Source organism: Phascolarctos cinereus, unplaced genomic scaffold (assembly GCF_003287225.1).
Source record: "Phascolarctos cinereus isolate Bilbo 61053 unplaced genomic scaffold, phaCin_HiC Scaffold_7;HRSCAF=346, whole genome shotgun sequence".
Lineage (NCBI taxonomy): Eukaryota > Metazoa > Chordata > Mammalia > Diprotodontia > Phascolarctidae > Phascolarctos > Phascolarctos cinereus.
In genome coordinates this window covers 94847396-94865346 of record NW_027556180.1, presented here as the reverse complement: position 1 = coordinate 94865346, position 17951 = coordinate 94847396, and positions in this window count along the sequence as shown.

Sequence of the window (17951 nt, the reverse complement as noted above, 5' to 3'; positions counted from 1 at the left end):
AGATACAAAAGGTCTTATTTCATGTTGTTATCATGGGGATACTAGTGGAAAACTCAGGATATACAACTTGCCATAGTCATATGACCTATCCATTTTCTTTTTATATAAGTCATTTACGTGATGACTTCCTCTATTTCTGCTTTTTGTTTGTTTGTTGTTTCAAATTCCTCATTAGTTTACTGTTCCAGACTATCGATACTCACCTCTACACTCTCTGTAGGATATTCATTTCTAATTCTTCTGAGACTATTACATTGAATATCTCAATAGCCATAAGTAAACTCAGGTAAAATAGTATTTTTAATAGACCTTTATTTCTAGGAGGTTTTTTGTGGTCATTAAAGAAGCAATTGCAATTTCCTAGATGAAATGCAATTTGCAGTCCTCCTCCTGCTTAGTTCTGGGCCCAGGTTTTGTTCTATTTGTGCTGTCTCGTCCAGATTTCATACTGATGGGAAAATTCTATAGGTTGTCTGTAAAACTGCACACCACAATCAGTCAGGCAGCTTTTAAGGACAGAATTTCAGGTATTAGTTCTTTTCAAAAAAGCCAGTTCTGTCCATCTATGGCTAAAGCTTGTCTTACCACTAGGAAAAAGAGGACACCTTCATAGTAAGATTTCAGAGAAGCCAAATAGCCGCTGATATTTGAGTGTCTTCTTCAATTTCTGAGTAACTCTTGGAGTTCCAGCCTTTATCTTCCTATTTTTACATCTGGCTACTTGAATATTTTCTTCTTAACCTGGGAGCTTTGGAATTTGGTTATAACAATCCTGGAAGATTCCATTTGAGATCTTTTCCAGGAGATGATCAGTGGATTATTTCAATTTTTATTTTAACCCCTGGTTCTAGAATATCAGGTCAGTTTCCCTTGATGATTTCTTCAAAGATGATATCTAGGTTCTTTTTTTGATCATGTCTTTCAGGTAGTCCAATAATTTTTAAATTACCTCTCTTGGATCTGTTTTCCAGGCCACTTGTTTTTCCAATGAGATATTTCACATCATCTTCATTTTTTTTTCATTCTTTTGGTTTTATTTTATAATTTCTTGATTTCTCATAGAGTAATTAGCTTCCGTTTGCTCAATTACAATTTTTAAGAACTTTTTTTTTACAGTGAGCTTTTATACATCTTCTTTGATTTGGCTAATTCTGCTTTTGAAGGCATTCTTCTCCTCATTGGTTTTTTTAGACCTCTTTTACCATTTGACCTAGTCTGGTTTTTTTAGGGTGTTATTTGCTTCAGTACTTTTTATGTCTCCTTTACCAAGCTGTTTCAATTTACCTTTGTTTGAACAATTTTATTATACTGTCTGGAAAAAACCTTTATTAATTTTTATACTATTTGAAATGAGCATTTTGTGGATAGAAATTTTCTAGCCTAAATATTATGGTGCATCATGCTGAAGATTTTTATTATACTGTCTGGAAAAAACCTTTATTAATTTTTATACTATTTGAAATGAGCATTTTGTGGATAGAAATTTTCTATTATGGTGCATCATGCTGAAGATGAAGATCTCTTCCAGGAATACTTGAACCTCACCCAGGTCTTGTTTTTGGTCCACTCAAAATGCTTGTGCTTTGTATCTGCCCAATAGTTTCTGTTTGGGTTTGACCCATTTTATTGCATGTCTATACATACCTGTAGATGTACATCTGACCTACATCTCAAGCAAACTGCCTACACAAAATAGTTTTTGAGCTTATACCTTTGTTTGAAATCAATATAACATAGGAATTAACAGAGATAGGGGAAGAGAGCCACTCTTTTTTTCTGGTGAAAAAATCCCTCTGTTGAACTGACTCAATATAATTCTTTCCAAAAACTTTTCTAGGTTTAAGGGGCATGTTCTCAATTGACTTTCCACATACCTTTATTGAAGGAAGTGGGTGATGTAGTAGAAAGTTTTCTGGGTTTGGGGTCAGAAAGAGTTGGGTCAAAATTTTCCTGATAGGGGTGAGCTGTAAGATCATGAGCAAGTCTCATAATCTCTCTAAGTTTACACACCCATAAATTGGGGACAAAGCATATATAGTACCAACCTCACAATGCTATTGTGAGTTTCAAATTACATAATGTATATAAAGTGCTTTATGTGCAGTAGAGCACTATATGAATGCCAGCTGTGTTTTTATTCATCATTACCATTATCAGATATGTGTGACGTATGTACGTGTGTATATAATGTATTATATTTGTGTGTGTATGACAAAAGGAAACATTAGAAGAAAATCCTCCTACTAGAATAGGTTCACATCAGAACTTAAATATATTTTTCATTACTAGTCATGAGCCTTTGACCAAGAGATTGAGAATAAAAACACTCAACAAATAAGTAAGCCTTAGACATAATGTATTAGCACAATGAAATCATGTCTTTACTTGACTAGGCCATCCTCCTTCCTCTGCTCAGTCCATTTTATAGTTTCCTTTATACAGTATATTTCCTTTCCCACATCCAGAGTGGAATAACATATCCATTACTAACACTAAGGTTTATCTATGGGAAAACCATGTGTTCCTTTGCTTATCTTTCACTTTTAAATTGAAGTCACAAGGCAACATTTGCCCAGAGCTCTTTCTTTTACTTTTGAGTCCAATTTGAGTATTTGGTAGAAATGAACTTCACATGGATAGACTTTTGCAAGATTCATTTCACATTAATGATTCAAATTCTTGCGAGCACCTGGGGTTCTGAAGCACACTGAAAAAGGCTAGGCTTTAAAAGTCAAGGATGACAGGGAAAGTGGCATCAACTAAGTGTTGAAGCCAAGAATCCACATCACTCTTCACTGCTTCTGAATTTAAAATTAGAAATGTTTCACTACACCTGAATTACTCTGGCTCCGATAAGTAATTCCAATAGATCAGGCTTTGTGATAATCATCTAACTTTAATTTTAGTCTCACTGAAATATCTGTTCCCCTCAAAAATATGATTTTAAAAGTTGAGGAAGTTGTCCCCTAAAAAACTAAATAGCGTTAAGAGTATAGACAGATTGGCAAACTTCCATAGTCTACATAAGAGTACCTTATTCACAAATCTCTTCTCAGTTTCATATGCAGAATTATTCATTGAAAGGATTGACTGTTTCTGTTATTGATTTAAGGAGAGAGAGATAAAATCTTTGGAATTACAGTGTTAGGTTAGTGGAGAAAATTAATGAGAAGAGGCCATAGAATTAAGAAGGAAGGTGCTAAGCAGAAGCTGATGATATGAAAGAAGAGAAATGTATGTTGAAAAGACCCACTGAGCAAAAGATCAGAGGAAATCAAATACTTTGTGAATTGGGGTTTAGCTAAGTACCTTAATTGCACAATTCCACTTAATGCAGTATAACAAATAGAGTGGCAATTAACAAGAAAGAACATCAAGTTATATCCAACTTAATCATCATTTCCACCCCAATGGCCTGTCAATTTTTCATAAGTAGAAGCCATAATTAATGTAGAAGTTGAATGCATGGCCACATTTTTCCTTAGGGATCTTGCCATGTCAAAAAATGTTAGAGCTGTTAGTTAACATCTCCAGACACTCCTGGTTGGCAATAGCACCCTCAGGTAAAATGCAAAAATCATCATAATGTAAATAAACAGATGGAAGAACAAATCAGGCAAGGACAAGGGTAAAATGGAAGATGAGAAATCTGCTCAAGTTTATAACTGCAGTGGGTAACATTCAAATAGGTAAGTATCATTTTAAAAAGGTAGAAAAGTGAAAGTCTTATTTTGAAACTATCAAAATCAAAACATTATTAGATCAGGATGTTTATATATTTTATAAGGAAACTACATTTGCTGTATAAATTACAGTTGAGGTAAATTTTTAATAAATGTTATTTCTGTGTAGAACAAGCTTTACAAAAAAATCTCCAACAAGAAAAGTTTATTTTTGGCACTCCACATGTTTTCAATGTTTCAGTTTCATTGCCAAATAAAATGGAGTTAAATGGAGATGATGTGCACACATCTGAACATTTGTACACATGTATGTGCATATGTGTTTACATATACACATGTGCACATGTGTATATAAATGCATGCAATATGATTATAAATCATATATGTTAATTCAATTCATCAAACATGCATTAAATTTCCATGTGTTAGACACTATGCTTTGGTGCTAGATATTCAAATTGAAATTGGCAAAAGGAAATAATTTTTGTCCTCCAGTAGTTTATGATACACTGAGAAGTGAAACATAATGTGTCCATAGAAAAAGTAAATAAAAGATATACAAAGTAATATCCATAGGGAAAAGAGCACTAACATGGAGGTAGATGGGGAGGGGATGTGCCTTCTTTACAAAGTGCCACCTGAATTGTGCTAGGAGGAATATCAGAAATTCTCGGGGGGTCAAGAGGGTGGTCATTATAGACATAGGAGCCCATCTTTAAAAAGTGCTGTGGTTGGACATAATATCTTTTGAGGAAATAGACAGGAATAGAGAATATTTAAATGTGAAAAATGTGAACTACAAATGGAGAGGCAAGTGGGAGCCAGATCTTAAAGCATTTTAGATACCAAGCAAAGGATTTCTTTCTGTAGGCAATAGGAGCCATTGCTGATTTTACAAAGTGAAATAAGAGGATCATATTTGCATTTTGGAAATATTAATTTGGCAGTTGTTTTGAGGATGGATATGGGATAGTTGAGACTGGAAGCAGGATGACCAACATAGAAGTTATTTCTACGGACCTGAGAAGAAGAAAGTAGGGTGTAAATATACGGGCATTGAGATGATGATTATGGGGAAAGTACAGAGAGAAAATAATAGGGCTCAAATAGCAGTATTGGTGTATGGCAAGAAGAGTGTTTATACTTAATGGGTAGAGGGAAGATAAAAAAATGGTGAGACAGACAGGTAGGAGGATAACCAAAAATAGAATTAGAAGCCAAGGGAGAAGAAAATGCCCAAGAGGAGAGGGCAGGAGACAGTATCAAAAGTGGAAGAAAGATAAAGTAGAATAATGTATTAAAGGGGGAAAAAGAGTTTTGGGTAGAGTAAAGAAAAGATTGTGCGTTACTTTGAAGAGAACAGTTTCTGTCTCATACCAGTATTGGAAGTTGACTTGTAAAACTGAGAAATAGGTGGGAGGTAAGGAAATGGAGGCAATAAGTGTAGAAGATCCAATCTAAGGGCTTGGACATGAACAGAGAAGAAATATAGCAGAAAATTGAAGATTGTATAAAGGATAAATTGTATGGGGGATATAATGAAGACTGAGATGATAATTAGGTAGCTACTAAAATAGCCTAGCCAATAATTAGTGAGTGGACAGGCTATGAATAGAAATGGAGCATATAAGACTTGACAACTGATTGCTTGTGGGAAGTAAAGAGAAAAGGGGACAAAGAATCAAGAATGTCTCCAAGATTTCACGCCTGAATAATTGGAAGTTGATCTAATCATTTTGATATTATATATCTTGTGACTTTTTTTAACCCTTTGATTTTATTTTGATATAGCTCATCTTATCATGAAGTTGTTTTCTAGGCATTTCATTCTAATTTTCAGGGAGTTTGATTCTTGAGTAAATTTCGTTACTGACTTTTCTACGTAATTAATTATCTTTGCCTTTTTTTTCCTCCTTAGATATTTTATTTTGAATCTCTTTCATTTCTATCAGAAAACTTTTTTGTACTTGTAGTCAGGAAATTATTTTCTTGAAGGTTCTACTTACACTTGTTGTAAAATTACTGTCTTTCAATTAGTTTATCCCTTGGCCTTCTTTCAGGCTCAATTATGAGAAAGAAGGAAGTTGAAATGAGAGACAAGTTTGTGGCAAGCATAGTGAGTTTATCTTGATAGTAAAAAAAAAACCCCACAACATTTTAAAAGTACAAATCGGCCAACCAGATAAATAATTTTCTTATTTCAGGGCATTTTCAAATTGAATGTTAATTTAGAGTTTTCTCTATCTATGAAATAAGTGTGGATGAAAAGAGAACCATGAGATCAAGGCAGTGAGAAGGAACTTGGTAGACCTAGCAACTGATTGTACTTGGAAGTATGTGTGAGAAAGAATACTTCCTCACCATTCAATAGCCATGTATTAAGTTTCTATCAAGTACACATGGGGAAACTGAGATCAAGAGAAATGGTCAATTTCCCTGTGATTATCCAGGGTCCTACTGCAGAGTTACATCAAGGCTAAAGCTCCTTTTACTCCCACACATGGGTTCTTGTTCTTTAAACCTTTCTATCAACCACTACACCACTATTCTGCGTCTTAAAAATATACCTGTTATTTTCCATTCTTTTTTTTTTCACATATTTTTATATTAGTCATGTCATGAAGAAAAAAAAAACCAGAACAAAACAAAAAAGCCACCAAAAAAAAAATGAAAATAGTATGTTTGATCTGCATTCAGACTCCATAGATCTTTCTGGATGTGGATAGCATTTTCCACCATGAGTCTTTTGGAATTGTCTTAGCTCATTGTATTGCTGAGAAGTGCTAAGTCAGTTATATTTTTCATAGCACAATGTTGTTGCTACTGTGTACAATGTTCTCCTGGCTCTGCTCACTTCACTCAGCATCAGTTCATGTAAGTTTTTCCAGGTGTTTTTTTTTTCTGAATTCTGCCTGTTCATCATTTCTTATAACATAATAGGATTTGATTACATTCATATATGACAGCTTGGTCAGCCATTCTTCAATTGATGGACATTCCTTCAATTTCCAATTTTTGGCCACCACAAAGAGATGCTATAAATATTTTTGCACATGAAAGTCTTTATCTCATTTGTATGATCTGATTGGTATACAAACCTAGTAGTGATATTACTAGGTCAAAGGGTATGCAATTTTATAACTATTTGAACATAATTGTAAATTACTCTTCAAAATGGTTGTATCAGTTCACAACTCCACCAATAACGTATTAGTGTCCCAATTTTCCCACATCTCCTCCAACATTTATCATTTTTCCTTTCTGTCATATTAGCCAATCTGAAAGGTGTGAGGTGGTTCCTCAGAGTCATTTTAATTTGCATTTCTCTGATCAATAGTGATTTGGAGCATCTTTTCATATGATTGTAGATAGATTTGATTTCTTCCTCTAAAAATTGCTTGTCCATATCCTTTGACCATTTATCAATTGGGGAATGATTTGTATTCTTATAAATTTGACTCAGTTCTCCATACATTCTAAAAATGAGGCCTTTATTAGAAACATTTGCTGTAAAAATCATTTCCCATGTTTCTTCTTTCCTTCTAATCTTGGTTGCTTTGTTGTGCTTGTGCAAAAACTTTTTTTTTAATTTAATACAATAAAAATTATCTATTTTACATTTCCTAATGCTCTCTATCTCTTGTTTTGTCATCAATTCTTCCCTTCTCCACAGATCTTAACAGATAGGCTATTCCTTGCTTTTCTAATTTGCTTATGGTATCACCTTTTTTATCTAAATCAAATATCCATGAGCCAGGATTCTGAGGGCTCAGTTGCTAATATGGACTGTGGCTAAAAGCCTCCCATTGACTTGATTGGACACCACCTGTGCTGGGCTGTGCTCCCCTTTTATTCAAATAAGTCAGACCTTTCCTGAAGTTCTTATAAGTTATCTTGACCTGAAAAATTGTTTCACTCCATCTCTTTGTGGATTCTATCACTCCAGAATTGTTTTAGAGCCTTGATTAACTGTTATTTCTGAGGGAAACTGGGGAGAGTTAAGGAAACTTTCTGGCTTCTGTCTGCCATGTTGGCTCTGCCACCTGTTCCATCACGTTAAGAGTACTTTTTCCTATGCTAGGTTACAGGAATTAATCTGATTAACTCAGATCCCTAAATTGAAGTGTTAATATGTTATTTGCTGCCATTAGATATCTGCATACTAACATAAGGCTCCTCTAGAATATGGCTTCTTAAACTTTTTCCGCTTGAGACCCTTTTCATATTTCAGTAGTATTCCTTGGCATTGTGTGACCTGAGGGCATGCTCAGTGCAAAATGCACATGCTTTGTGTCCAGAAGCAAAGCTGCAGTGAAGTTGTATGATGCAACACAGACAAGTGCTGCCAGAAACACCTCAGATTCATGACACATTTGATTTTTAGTTAAATTTTCGCCATTGCACATTCAAAAAATAATTTACTGTCACCAAATTTTTCTTGACCCCAGGTGGTCACAACCCACAGTTTAAGAAGCACTGCTCTAGAGAATGGTAATAAAACAATGGAATTTTAAAAAATGTGTAATGAAATTTTGAGCATTATAACAATTTAATAGAATTGATGTTGGGAGTGTAGAAAAAGAAGGCTGTCAGCACCGTAAGTATGGCAAGGCAACCCAGAATACTGGAATTTATAGGAGAATGCTTCTTTTTCCAGTCATCTAGTCCAGCTTCCTCACACTACATGACCTTTATAAGTATCACACCCCAAACTTTTGCATCTATAATGAGAAAATTCCACCTTTGTTACCTAATGTCAAGTAAGAAAACAATTTCCATGCCTTCCCCAACTGATGTACCTCCAATTACCTGCCTCTTCTCCCAGCTGTGCTTCTTCCTAAGGGTTGAGGGCTTTGAAACCATTGAGTGCACAAGACAGGGACTCACACAAAGGCTATTTCTAAAAAGTGAAGGCCAGTTTGCGTAGACCAAGATGGGATGCCAGATGTTTTCTGCACACCTTACAGCAGTCACCCTAAAAGCTTTTTCTCCCCTCACCTCTTTGCCTTGATATGCGTAATTATATAATTTGGGTAGGAGAATTCATGATTGTGATTTTCTATTTAAACCATTCAAAACACAGCATAGAAGACCACTATGACCAGTACCAAAAAGTGAATGTTTTAACATGAAATGTAATATATGAAATGAAAAAAATGAAGTGAGATGATTTTATAAACACTTTGTTTAAATACGACCTATTAGTACATCTACAGGCAGAGCATTTGGGAAAATTCTTATGTTGTAGACTTCGATTGAATTGGACTAAAACAAAAATTCATTTATTCATTTGTTTGTCCTTATCTTCCCGATTCAGATAATGTGTCCCATTTTTCTTGAGGCCCTCTTATATACTGACAATGATTTTCATGAAATTTATAAGAAATTCATGGAAAATATATGATATTTTAAAATTCAATTTTGCCTAAGCAGGCATCAGCCCCACAAGGCTCTTAGGACAAATATACACAAATCATTACTATGTTCCTGTAACTTTGTGATATCTTAGCCAACAATTTCTAGATACTCAAGTGTTTTAAATCTTTTAAGTTGTACAATAATTGCAAATTCAACTATGTTGTTTTATTTTGTTTTAAGTTCTATTCTAATTCCTTTTTTCTGAGGCACAAGCATCTTCCACAGACACCCAAAAGAGAATGCACTCTTTAAAGACAAAGTGTTTGCAAATTATCTGGTGGTTTTTGCAAAACAAAAAGTGAAAAAAAAAATCATGGGTAGATACTAATGAAGTGATGTTCTTTTCCAACCAAAACAAAAAGTTTTCAATAATTCAAGACACTTTATTAACTGGTAAGCATTTTACTCAAAATATGGTTTGGAATGGATGTAGTTTATTTTGGTGATATTCTCCTGTAAGGGAAAAAAGTTGTTAATATCACTCCTTAGAGAGCCAGTTAGAAACAAATCAAAATAAAAGAGCTTAGAGAAAAGAAATGAATACTACTGGGAGAAAATTTAAATGAAATGAAAGATACCAAGTAGCCCCATAAAAAAAATAGACAGTTTCTTACCTAAAGTGAGGCTTTCAAGTCGGCCTTGGCTTGAACTCTCTGTCACACATCAGCTGTGGGGAAAGTGACTAATAATATTCAATAAAAAATGTTATAATAGCTATAAGGTTGGCAATAACTATACATCCTTATATGTCCCTATTTCAAAGAAATGGCAAGTCCCCTATGAGCACAATAGATTTCCAGAATAGTTATGGCTAAATTGTGAATGGCCCAGCCCTTTTAAATAATTGTTTGTAGTTTTTATTTCCATTAGTCTGTCTGAAGTTTTTGGCATTTTTACATAATAGATTTTTCATCCACCAATAAAATCCACTCTTTGATTCCAAAAAGGCCTATAAAAGTAAATGACCCTGCTGAGCTATAGCAGTAGGGTTGCATAACATTTGCTTATGGGAAAATAGCTGGGCCCTTCTAAAGATTCATAGTAGCAGCAATCTGTTCAGAAGCAGCAGTCATTTATGTTATGAAAGCTTGAACCATAAATATCAATGACTGCTTCCATATTGAGGCTGTTAATGGTTAAATCAATATTAGTAATGTAAACGTGTGTACGGACCAAGTATTTAATTCTGCGTCAGGTTGCTTTTTTCCCCTTCCATTTAAATGTGTAAACTTAGAAAAGCCAACAGACAAAATAGTGGAGTACTATGACAGATCTTTAAAACGAGGACTCTTAAATAATATATTTATTAGAAACCAATGAAACACAATTAAGATAGCTAAATAGTTAACATCACTCACAGGGTTTTGGCGAGACTCAGATGAGATAAAACCTTTGAAATTCCTTGGCATTATCAAAGTGCAATATAAAATCAGCTGTGGTAGTGGTTGTGGTGGTGATTGGTTGTTGGTGTTGTTGTTGTTGTTTATAATTAATTGGCTTGTCATCACTCTTGTCATGGATGGACATTATACTTTTCATACCTTTTGTACAACTAAAAAAGCAATGTTTATTCACTTTCATTTGTTAAGTGAAACTGATTTTTTTTTAATTAAGGAAATAATATTATAAGGACAAGGGATCTTCCAAGTATATTTTGTTAGAAACAAAAGATATATTTGGGCTGAAAATTAGTAAGTTATTAAAGTGGGTAATTAATTTACAATCATAAATTTTCTCATTAAAATTTGCATTAAGGGCAAAATAATATTATTCAAGTCTTTTACTATGAAATTTACATTCCAAAATAAAGAGTTTAGGCAAATTAATCACCATCACCACCATCATTTCTTTGGAAAGATGGAGAAATGTGAATTCTAATTGGTACTTATAAACGGCAGTATAATTGTATTCATAGCTTATTGTATAGCTTGACCCAAGATTAGTCAATATTATTCCAAAGTCAGCTTGGAATGAGGTCTGCTACAATTCCTCAAAAATCTTTGTTTGGCCCTGTAATGTTCTATTCTTTCCAACTCTACCATTTTTATCAATGACTTAGAAAAAAAGGATACATGGCAAGCATGTCAAATTTCCAGATGGCTTAAAGACAGTAGTGATAGCTAAAGCAGTCAGGATTCTGGAAATGTTGGGAAATTTGGTTGAATATAACAAAATAAAAACAAAGATAGATAAATATAAAATCTTACACCTAGGTTTGATCAACTGACTTCACTACTACAGGTGAAAACTTGGTTGAACAGACATGTAAAAATGGTCTAGGAATGTTAGCTGAATGATCAATAAGAGCCAGCAGTGTATTGATGCAGTAAAAAAAAAAAGTTAATGTGCTGTTGAATGCCATATTAAAAGATGAATAATTTATGGGAATGGGGAGATGATAGTTATGCCATATTTTGCTACAGTCAGATTATATCTGGTATATTCAATTTTGGGGTACTCTGTTTGAGAAAAGACATTTATAATGAAGAGAAGGTCCAAGGGAAGGTAACGTGGATACAAAAAGCCTTGAGAATTGGTATAAGAAATTGAGAATGCTTAACTTTCAAGAGAGAAGCATCAAAGTATGCATCATATTTGAAGTATTTGATATTGTGAACTACTTGATATTTTAAAGATTATGATTTGGAAAGAAGATTAGGTAATTAAGCCTCCATTGGCAAAACTAGGAGTATTTCTCGAATGTTTTATAGAGGTAAAATTAAGCTTGATAGGAGGCAGTAGGCTGGGGGTGGGGAGAGACTTTCAATCACTTAAAGCAATTCAAAGGTGAAACAGGTAACCTAGGAGACAGTGAGTTTACTTTCAATTTAGTTCTCAAGAGAGTCCCTGATGACCATTTAATGGATATGTTGTATTGGGGAATTTTTGGAGAGTATAAGTGGTCTTATTTGACCAATAATGACCCTCACACATCTGAAATTTTGTAATGCTGTGAAATATGACTGATTATTGTTGTTATTGCTCTTTTTTCATTCTTATCTCATTTAATAGATTCAAAGAGAAATAATGAAGGGACAGACAATTTTCCACCCTTAAGTTTAGTGTAACAAACATTAACCATAGAAGAAAAAGACCCATTCAGAATATTTCAAAGCATTGTTTGACATATAGAATGCTAAGATAAGTACAGATACACAAATAAAAATAAAATATCTAGGAAAAAAGAAAATGGTCGATTTCTCATAGATAATGATATAACAGAAATAAAATTGATAATGTTTTAAAATAGAATTTTTTTCAATTTATTTTTTCCTCAATAACATTTCAAAACAATATCATATACTATTTTTAAAATTTTGAATTCCAAATTCTCTCCCTTCCTTTCTTCCCTCCCCTGTCCTTGAGAAGGAAAACAATTTGCTATAGATTATACATGTGCAGTCATGCAGAACACATTCTTATATTAGCCATGTTATAAAAGAAAACATGGACAGAAAGTAAGCCAAAGGAATTAGAGCTAGTATTCTTCTATCAGTTCTTGCTCTGGAGGTGGACGGTATTTTTTTTTGTCACACATCTTTCAAAATTGTCCTTCATCATAGTATTGCTGACAATAGCTAAGTTATTCTTGTTTGTTCATTGTACAATGTTGTTATCATTTTGCACAATTTTTTTTGGTTCTATTCATTTCACTTTGCATCAGTTCTTATAAGTCTTCTTAGGTTTTCTCTGATACCATTCTGTTGGTCATTTCTTATGAAAAAACAGCATTTAATGACAATCATATAAAACAATTTTTTCAGCCATTCACCAATTGATGGGCATTTCCTCAATATCCAATTCTTTGCCACCACAAAAAGAACTACTAAAAATATGTTTGTACATATAATTTCTTTTCCTTCAATTTCTTTGGGATACAGACCTAGTATAGATACTGCGGGATCAAAGGGTGTTCACAGTTTTATAACCCTTTGGGCATAGTTCCAAATTTCTTTTCAGAATCATTGGATTAGTTCACAACTCCACCAACAGTACATTAATTTCCCAATTTTTTTACATCCCCTCAAAAATTTGTCAATTTCCTTTTTTGTCATAGTAGTTAATCAGCTGACAGATGGTACCTCAGAAACACAATTTTTGAAAGACTGTAAGAGAAATTTATGACAGAAATAACATATCCAAAATAAAGAGGTAGGGGGAGAGGGAGAGAGAGAGAGAGAGAGAGAGAGAGAGAGAGAGAGAGAGAGAGAGAGAGAGAGAGAGAGAGGGATAGAGAAATAGTAATTATACAAAACACAGCAAACATTGCAATGCAGATTATCTCCAAAGAAGAAGAGGTGCTGAAAGTTGTAAGAGACAAATAACAGTTTCGCTGTTCCAAAATGTTTTTTTTTTTTGGCTAAGCAATGGGGTTAAGTGACTTGCCCAGGGTCACACAGCTAGTAAGTGTTATGTGTCTGAGACCGGATTTGAACTCAGGTCCTTCTGAATCTAGGGCTGGTGCTCTATCCACTGTACCACCTAGCTGCCCCTCGCTGTTTCAAAATGTTAAAAAAGAATATTAAACACTTTTTTTCTCCCACTCATCCTGTTACTCATAGGCCAATTTCACTGCTCCTGAATTCCTTTGACTGCTCCATTTCTACGCTTTGCCAATCTGCACCAATTTGTGCAGCCTGGTAGCCCCAATGTTCTGTGGATCGCCATAGTTGTGCTTGACTTAATGAAGAGAACTGATTGAATGTAATCTATAGCTCAGAACTCCCAAGCTCAAGAGATCCCTCAGCCTCATCCTTCTCTAGTAGCAGGATTATACATGTGCACTACCATGCCCAGTGAAAAAGACGTTAAAAGAACATATGACTTATCTACAAGCCAAAACAACTGACAACTGAGGTGGAGCCAAAAGAGGGAGTGAAGTCAACATTTTTGCTGAGCTCTTTAAACACATTCCTGCTGCTACAACTTAAAAACATATCATAAAGAATTCTGAATAGGAAAGCTAAGGGAAAAAAAAAAGTTGCCATGTGTGTTTTTTTTTTTTAATTCCATCCCAGAGCAGCACAGGAAGTCTAAAAGAGATTTCAGTGGATACTGGGGTTGGGAGTGTTTAGAAGCATGGTGTACAAGAAGCAGCATTGTCTGTGGGCAATGATAGAAATGGCACTGAAAGAAGCTTAGCATTAGGAATGGTCTGGGGACTGAACATGATGTCAAAAAGAGATCCCATTTAACCCCTGTAATAGCACCGTTAACAGGAATGTTTTCCACGATATCCTTGGGCAGAGAGAAGTGGTGTACATCATGAGGGAGCATGGGCCCTATCTGGACAAGGACAACAGGATAAAACAGGAAGGCAGTGATCAAACTTCTCCCAATCACACAAGTTTATAAGCATTGAAAACTTACAGGCTGTCACTAAGCTGTCAAAGGAGGAGAAGGATACAACAGAAGACAGAAATAGAAAGTTACTAGCATGAAAGATCAAAAGACACACTCAGAACATGATAACAAAACCAAAGCTTGTATATCCAAAGCCTCAAATAAAATTATGAATTGGTCTCAGGCCATGGAAGAACTCAAAAATGATTTTGAAAATCAAATAAGAGAGATAGAGGAAAAATTGGGAAGAGAAATGAAAGTGATGCAACAAAATCATGAGAAAAGAGTCAACATCTTGGTAAAGTAGACACAAAACAATTCTGAAGGAAAAAAAAATCTTAGAAACAGAATAGGCCAAATGGAAAAAAAAAAAGATATACAAAAATTCAGAGAGAAGAAGAACTCCAAAAAGTAAAATTAGACACATGGACCAGGAGGTACAAAAGCTGACTGAAGAAAATAATTCCTTAAAAGTTAGAATTGGGCAAGTAGAAGTTAATGACTTTATGACACATAAAGAAACAATCAAACAAAATTTTAAAAAAAATAGAAGAAAATGTAAAAAAATCCCATTGGCAGTATAACTGACTTGTAAAATAGATCCAGGAGAAATAATTTAAGAATTATTGGACTACCTGAGAGTCATGAACAGAAAAAGAGCCTAGGCATAATCATTCAAAAAATTATTAAGGGAAATAGCCCTGCCACTGATCACCTCCTGAAAGAGATCCAAAAATGAAAACTCCTAAAAATATTATAGCCAAATTCCTCAAGGAGAAAATATTTCACGCAGCCAGAAAAAAACAATTCAGGTATCATGGAGCCACAGTCAGCTGTTAACAGCTTCTACATTAATGGATCAGAGGGCTTGGAATATGGTATTCTAGAGGGCAAAGGAGCTAGGATTAAAACCAAGAATCACCTACCCAGCAAAACTGAGTATAACCCTTCAGAGGGAAAATGAATATTCAATGAAATAGAGGACTTTCAAGCAATCTTGATGAAAAGACCGGAACTAAATAGAAAATTTGACTGTCAAGTTCAAGAGAAGCACAAAAAGATAAACAGGAAATATAAAAAGGTAAAGGGAAATTATAAGAGACATAATAAGGTTAAAATGTTTTCATTCCTATATGGGAAAATGATACCTGTAACTGAAAAGAATTGTCTCATCATTAGGGCAAATAGAAGGGGCATATATAGATAGAGGGCATGGGTGTGAGTTGAATGTGATGGTCTGATTATCTTAAAAAATAAAATTAGTGGGTGAGAAAGAAGAATGCATTGGGAGAAGGGGAAAGGGAGAGGCAGAATGGTATAAATTATTTGACATAAAAGAGGTCTGAAAAAGATTTTACTGTGGAAGGGGAAATGGGGGCACCCAGGAAATGAGCACATGAACCTTACTCTCATCAGAATTGGCTAAAAGAAGGAATTATATACACACTCAGTTGGGTGTAGAAATCTATCTTCCCCATAGGAAATAAAAAGTGGAAAGAGATGATAGAAGTGGGGAAGAGGAGTGACAGAAGGCAGGGCAGTTTGGGGGGCATAAAAGTCACAAGCAAAACTTTTTTTTTAGAATGTGCAGCCTAAAAGGAGAGAGAGAAAATAGCAGGAGGAAATAGGATGGAGGGAAATATATAGTTAGTTATCGTTAATGTGAAAAATGATTACAGTGTATATTTCTGCTAAAGACTTCATTTCTCAAACATATAGAAAACAGAGTTAAATTTACAGAAATAACAGCCATTTCCCAACTGATAAATAGTCAAAGGATATGAACAGGCAGTTTTCAGACAAAGTAATCAAAGCTATCTAAAGTCATATGAAAAAAATGCTCTAAATCACTATTGAGAGAAATAAAAATTAAAACAGTGCTGAACCATTACCTCACATCGGTCAGGTTGAATAATATGAAAGAAAAGGAAAATGATAAATGTTGGAGGGGATGTGGAAAAATTATAGCACTAATATACTATTGCTGAAATTGTGTACTGATGCAACTGGTGTAGAGAACCCTCAAGAACTCTTCCCAAGTGGTTACAAAACCATGCATACCTTTTGACTAAGCAATACCACTACCTAGTCTGTATCCCAAAGAGATAAAAGAAAAGGAAAAGCATCTGTGTGTACAAAAGTATTTAGAGCAGCTCTTTTAGTGGTGACAAAGCATCATAAATTGAGGGGGTATCCATCAATTGCAGAATGTTTTAACAGCTTGTTGCATCTGATTGTGCTGGAATACTATTGTGCTTTAAGGAATAATGAGCAGGATGTTCTCTTAAAAAAAAATAACCTAGAAAGACTTACATGAACTGATGCAAAGTGAAATAAGCACAATTAAGAGAATGTTCTACACAGTAACAGCAATATTGTATGATGATATACTATGAATAACTTTTCTATTCTCAGCAGCATAATGATCCAAAACAATTCTGTAGGACTTATGATGAAAGGTCCTGTACATCTCTAGAGAAAGAACTGGTAGAACCTGAATGCAGATCAAATATATGTTTCTTAACTTTCTTCATTTTTCTTGTGGTTTTTTTTATCTGTTTTCTTTCACAGAATGGCTTACAGGGAAATGTATTTTGCATGACTGCATAGGTATAACCTATGTACGTCAATTTGCTTGCCTTCTCAGTGGGGGGTTGAGGGAGGGGAGGGAATGTATTTGAAACTCAAGGTTTGAAAAAAATAATGTTAAGATAGTTTTTACATGTAATTGAGAAAAATAAAATTTTAAGTAAGATATAAAACAGAAAAAATAAAATTGGACTAATACTAAAAGAGGCACAGAAATTCATTGAAGAAAAGAATTCCTCGAAACAAAGAATTGGTCACGTGGGGAAAGAGGTACATGCTATGATCAAAGCAAGAGCCCACACATCATATTTCAAGAAGTTGCCAGGGAAAACTGCCCTTATATTTTAGCTACAAAGGGCAAAATTGAAATTTAAAGAATCCATCTGCACCTCCCCCAAAAATGTCCCCAAATGAAAACTCCCAGGAATATTGTAGCCAAATTCCAGAGATCCCAGGTCAAAGACAAAATACTACAAGCAGCCAGAAAGAAACAAATATTGTGTAGCCATAGACAAGATCACACAAAATTTAGTGGCTTCCACATTAAAGAAGGGGAAGTCATGGAATGTTATATTATGCAAAGCATGACATATGATTACATCCAAGAATAACCTATCCAGAAAAACTGAGTATAATACTTGAGGGGGGAAATGGTTACTTAATGAAATAGAGAACTTTCAAGCATCCCTGATGAATGGACCAGAGCTTAATAGCAATATGACATGCAAACACAAGACTCGAGAGAAGCATAAAATGATAAACATGAAAGAGTAATTATTAGGGTCTCAATAAAGTTACACTGTTTGTATTCCTTTATGGCAAAATGATGCCCATAACTCCTGAGAACGTTATCATTATTAGGGCAATTACAAAGAGTTTATATAGAAAAGGGGGCATAGATGTAAGTCAATTATGTTA